The sequence below is a fragment of the Pseudophryne corroboree genome, chromosome 1 (assembly GCF_028390025.1).
Source record: "Pseudophryne corroboree isolate aPseCor3 chromosome 1, aPseCor3.hap2, whole genome shotgun sequence".
NCBI classification, from domain to species: domain Eukaryota; kingdom Metazoa; phylum Chordata; class Amphibia; order Anura; family Myobatrachidae; genus Pseudophryne; species Pseudophryne corroboree.
This window is the reverse complement of record NC_086444.1, coordinates 813,368,511-813,374,510: the sequence shown is the minus strand read 5'-3', so window position 1 is coordinate 813,374,510 and position 6,000 is coordinate 813,368,511. Positions and strand designations below refer to the sequence as shown.

The window sequence follows — 6,000 nt, the reverse complement described above, 5'->3', positions numbered from 1 at the left end:
CGGAAGAGCTGACAGTACAAGGAAAGGATTTCGGGAATCCAGGGTAAGACTCACACCAGCCACACCAATCACACCGTATAACTTGTGATAACTTTACCCAGTTAACAGTATGAACAATCACAGAGCATCAGATAAACTCTGATGCAACTATAACATAACCCTTATTTAAGCAATAACTATATACAAGCATTGCAGAAGAAGTCAGCACTTGGGACGGGCGCCCAGCATCCACTACGGACTACGAGAAATAGATTTACCGGTAAGTAAAATCTTATTTTCTCTAACGTCCTAGTGGATGCTGGGGACTCCGTAAGGACCATGGGGATTATACCAAAGCTCCCAAACGGGCGGGAGAGTGCGGATGACTCTGCAGCACCGAATGAGCAAACACAAGGTCCTCCTCAGCCAGGGTATCAAACTTGTAGAACTTTGCAAAGGTGTTTGAACCTGACCAAGTAGCCGCTCGGCAACGCTGTAATACCGAGACCCCTCGGGCAGTCGCCCAAGAAGAGCCCACCTTCCTTGTGGAATGGGCCTTAACTGATTTAGGCAGCGGCAACCCAGCCGCAGAACGAGCCTGCTGAATCGTGTTACAGATCCAGCGAGCAATAGTTTGCTTTGACGCAGGCGCCCCAAGCTTGTTGGAAGCATACAGGATAATCAAAGATTCTGTTTTCCTGACCTTAGCCATTCTGGCTACATAACCCTTCAAAGCACCGACTACATCCAGTGACTCTGAATCCTCCCAAGTCAGTAGTAGCCACAGGCACCACAATATGTTGGTTTATATGAAAGGATGAAACCACTTTTGGCAGAAATTGTGGGCGTGTCCGCAATTCTGCTCTATCCGCATGGAAAACCAGATAAGGGCTTTTATGTGACAAAGCCGCCAATTCTGACACACGCCTAGCCGAAGCCAAGGCTAATAGCATGACCACCTTCCACATGAGATATTTTACTTCCACCGTTTTGAGTGGTTCAAACCAGTGTGATTTCAGGTAACTCAACACCACGTTAAGATCCCAAGGTGCCACTGGAGGCACAAAAGGGGGCTGAATATGCAGCACTCCCTTACAAACGTCTGAACTTCAGGCAGAGAAGCCAGTTCTTTTTGAAAGAAAATGGATAAGGCCGAAATCTGAACCTTAATGGAACCCAATTTAAGGCCCAAAGTCACTCCCGACTGTAGGAAGTGAAGGAAAAGGCCCAGCTGGAATTCCTCCGTAGGGGCATTCCTGGCCTCACACCATATACGGTGATAATGTTGAGCCATCACATCCTTCCTAGCCTCTATCAGCGTAGGAATGACCTCATCCGGAATGCCTTTTTCTGATAGGATCCGGCGTTCAACCGCCATGCCGTCAAACGCAGCCGCGGTAATTCTTGGAACAGACAGGGCCCCTGTTGCACAAGTCCTGTCCTAGAGGCAGAGGCCACGGGTCCTCTGTGAGCATTTCTTGCAGATCTGGATACCAAGTCCTTCTTGGCCAATACGGAACAGAGTATTGTTCTCACTCCTCTTTTCTATGAGAGGAAGAGGAGGAAATAGATAGACCGACGGGAACACCCACGGTGTCACCAGTGCATCCACAGCTATCGCCTGAGGGTCTCTTGACCTGGCGCAATATCTCTGCAGCTATTTGTTGAGGCGGGATGCCATCATGTCCACTTGTGGCAGTTCCCACCGACTTGCAATCTGCATGAAGACTTCTTGATGAAGTCCCCACTCTCCCGGGTGGAGGTCGTGCCTGCTGAGGAAGTCTGCTTCCCAGTTGTCCACTCCTGGAATGAACACTGCTGACAGTGCGCTTACGTGATTCTCCGCCCAGCGAAGAATTCTGGTGGCTTCTACCATCGCCACCCTTCTCCTTGTGCCGCCTTGGCGGTTTATATGAGCCACTGCGGTGATATCGTCTGAATGAATCAGAACCGGTTGGTCGCGAAGTAGGGACTCCGCTTGACGTAGGGCGTTGTATATGGTCCTTAGTTCCAGGATGTTGATGTGAAGGCAAGTCTCCTGACTCGACCACAGCCCTTGGAAATTTCTTCCCTGTGTGACTGCCCCCCACCCTCGGAGGCTTGCATCCGTGGTCACCAGGACCCAGTCCTGAATGCCGAATCTGCGACCTTCGAGAAGGTGAGCACTCTGCAGCCACCACAGGAGAGACACCCTGGCCCTGGGGGATAGGGTGATTAACCGATGCATCTGAAGATGTGATCCGGACCACTTGTCCAGTAAGTCCCATTGGAAGGTCCTCGCATGGAACCTGCCGAAGGGAATGGCCTCGTATGATGCCACCATCCTTCCCAGGACTCGAGTGCAGTGATGCACTGACACCTGTTTTGGTTTTAATAGATTCCTGACCAGTGTCACGAGCTCCTGAGCTCTCTCTATCGGGAGATAAACCCTTTTCTGGTCTGTGTCTAGGATCATGCCTAGGAGACGCAGATGAGTTGTAGGAACCAACTGCGACTTGGGAATATATAGAATCCAGCCGTGTCGCCGTTACACTTCCAGAGAAAGTGATACGCTGTTCAGCAACTGCTCTCTTGATCTCGCTTTTATGAGGAGATCGTCCAAGTACGTGATAATAGTGACACCTTGCTTCCGCAGGAGCACCATCATTTCCGCCATTACCTTGGTGAATATTCTCGGGGCCGTGGAGAGACCAAACGGCAACGTCTGAAATTGGTAATGACAATCCCGTACCGCAATACTGAGGTACGCCTGATGAGGTGGATAAATGGGGACATGAAGGTATGCATCCTTTATGTCCCGAGTCACCATACAATCTCCCCCTTTTAGGCTTGCAATGACCGCTCTTAGCGATTCCATCTTGAACTTGAACCTTTTCTGGTATATGTTCAGGGATTTTAAATTCAATATGGGTCTGACCGAACCGTCTGGTTTTGGGACTACAACATGGTCGAATAATAACCCCCTCCTTGTTGAAGGAGGGGAACCTTGACCACCACCTGTTGAAGATACAATTTGTGAATTGCAGTTAACACTGTTTTCCTCCCGTGGGGGGAAGTCGGCAGGGCCGTCGGTGAGGGGGCATCTTCTCAAAGTCCAACTTGTATCCCTGAGACACAATGTCTATTGCCCAGGGATCTAACAGGGGGTAAATCTACTTGTGGCTGAACTTACGAAGGCGTGCCCCCACTGGGCCTAGCTCCGCCTGTGGAGCCCCAGCGACCTGCGGTGGATTTTTGTAGAGGTCGGGGAGGACTTCTGTTCCTGGGAACTAGCTGTGTTGTGCAGCTTCTTTCCTCTGCCCCCGCCTCTGGCAAGAAAGGACGCACCTCGGACTTTCTTGTTTCTTTGTTCGAAAGGCTGCATTTGATAATGTCGTGCTTTCCTAGGCTGTGCAGGAATATAAGGCAAAATAACAGAATTACCAGCTATAGCTGTGGAGACCAGGTCCGAGAACCCTTCTCCACACAATCCTCAGCCTTTCATATGCCTCTTAGGTCGGCATCATCTGTCCATTGCATATTCTACAGGACACGTCAAGCAGAAATCGACATAGCTTTGACTCTAGGACCCAGTATACTCATGTCTCTTTGGGCATGTTTTACATAAGAGAGAGATAGAGAGAGATATATATATATATATATATATATATATATATATCTCTCTCTCTCTTAAGACAGCATCTTTAATATATATATATATATATATATATATATATATAGATATATATATAGATAGATATATATATATAGATAGATATATATATATCTCTATATATACATACTAGGGTCTCAATCTCTGCTGATAAGGTACCTGTCCACGCTGCCACAGCGCTATAAACCCATGCCGACACCATCGCCGGTCTGAGAAGTGTACCAGAATGTGCACGCTATCTGCAGGATCCCTGAGAATAGCTGTTACGTCAGGGCTACCTTTTGGGTAAACGTGACACCCTAGGGGAAGATTCCCATCATATCCTGGCCCTAGTGGGGAAAGGATACTGCCTGAGAATTCGTTGTGGGAAACTGCAGTCTCTTGTCTGGAGATTCCCGCTCTTTTTCATCATGAGAGGAGGGAAATTTACCTCAGCTTTCTTCCCCTTAAACATGTGTATCCTTGTGTCAGGGACAGATGAGTCATCAGTGATATGCAAATCATCTTTTATTACAATAATCATATATTGAATACTTTTCTGCCATTTTGGCTGTAACTTTGCATTATCGTAGTCGACACTGGAGTCAAACTCCGTGTCGATATCAGTGTCTATTATTTTGGATAGTGAGCATTGAGAGACTCTGAAGGTCTCTGCGACATAGGGACAGACATGGGTAGATTTCCTGTCTGTTCTCTAATCTTTTGTGCAATAAATTCACCTTAGCACTTAATTACACATATCCAAACAAGTGTCGGCGTTGTTGACGGAGACACCCTTTCACACATATTTGCTCCATCTCCTCCTTAGGGGAGCCTTTTACTTCAGACATGTTGACACACACGTACCGACACACCACACACTTAGGGAATGCTCATCTGAAGACAATTCCCCCATAAGGCCCTTTGGAGAGACAGAGAGAGAGAGTATGCCAGCACACACCCCAGCGCTATTAACCCAGGAATAACACAGTAACTTAATGTTAACTCAGTAGCTGCTGTTTATATAGATTTTTGCGCCTAATTATGTGCCCCCCCTCTCTTTTTACCCTCTTCTACCGTGTAACTGCAGGGGAGAGACTGGGGAGCTTCCTCTCAGCGGTGCTATGGAGAAAAAACATGGCGCTGGTGAGTGCTGAGGAAGAAGCCCCGCCCCCTCGACGGCGGGCTTCTGTCCCGCTTTCATGTACAATTTTGGCGGGGGCTCATACATATATACAGTGCCCAATTGTATATTATGCAAACTTTTGCCAAAGAGGTCTCTAATTGCTGCCCAGGGCGCTTCCCCCCTGCGCCCTGCACCCTTACAGTGACCGGAGTATGTGGGTGCAATGGCGCACAGCTGCAGTGTTGTGCGCTACCTCATATGAAGACTGGAGTCTTCTGCCGCCGATTTCGAAGTCTTCTTGCTTCTTTCACCCGGCTTCTGTCTTCCGGCTCTGCGAGGGGGACGGCGGCGCGGCTCCGGGATCGGACGACACAGGGTGAGATCCTGTGTACGATCCCTCTGGAGCTAATGGTGTCCAGTAGCCTAAGAAGCAGGACCTATCTTCAGAGAGTAGGGCTGCTTCTCTCCCCTCAGTCCCACGATGCAGGGAGTCTGTTGCCAGCAGAGCTCCCTGAAAATAAAAAACCTAACAAAATACTTTCTTATAGCAAGCTCAGGAGAGCTCACTAAGTTGCACCCAGCTCGTCCGGGCACAGATTCAAACTGAGGTCTGGAGGAGGGACATAGAGGGAGGAGCCAGAGCACACCAGAATCTAAATTATTTCTTAAAGTGCCCATGTCTCCTGCGGAGCCCGTCTATTCCCCATGGTCCTTACGGAGTCCCCAGCATCCACTAGGACGTTAGAGAAAAGGTAATGGCTCTTGGCTGTGTCGTAAACAAGTAAAAACAAATGAATCATTTTAGGTTTCTCTATCACTGGCTGGAAAGTACTCTAGATATAAAGGAGCCGGTTCATAGTCTCCCATGTCAAACACCATTATACTTCCCTGCCTGCACAACTCTAAATGCAGATATTTGCCTGTATGCCATTTTGCACTCCTATGTGGCCACACTGCTCCCATCCATACGCTGCGTTTCATAGCCTTCATTATCATCTCAAGTGACAGAAAAGTATTGAAAGCTCTGATTTTAAATCTTTTTTTTCCTTCTAATGTCTCACACCAAGTCATCATCTCCCTTTAATGACAATAGGAATTTGTAAGGTTATAACCAAAGTGTAAAGAATAAAAAGTAAACTCTATTAAACACTAGCAGAATGTGGCCAGAACGCCTGAAAATTTTAAGATACATGCCACCACTTGTACTTCTGATGGGTGTGCCTTAGGTGGTAGGGCTTACTGCTTTTATGCCAAGAGAACGTCT

At 47.9% G+C, this 6,000-nt stretch overlaps 1 protein-coding gene across 1 annotated transcript in view; it reads right to left on the bottom strand.

Moving 5' to 3' along the window:
* PPA2 (inorganic pyrophosphatase 2) overlaps positions 1-6,000 on the bottom strand; it is a 113,166-nt gene that overhangs the window by 55,360 nt on the left and 51,806 nt on the right. The window lies entirely within an intron of this gene.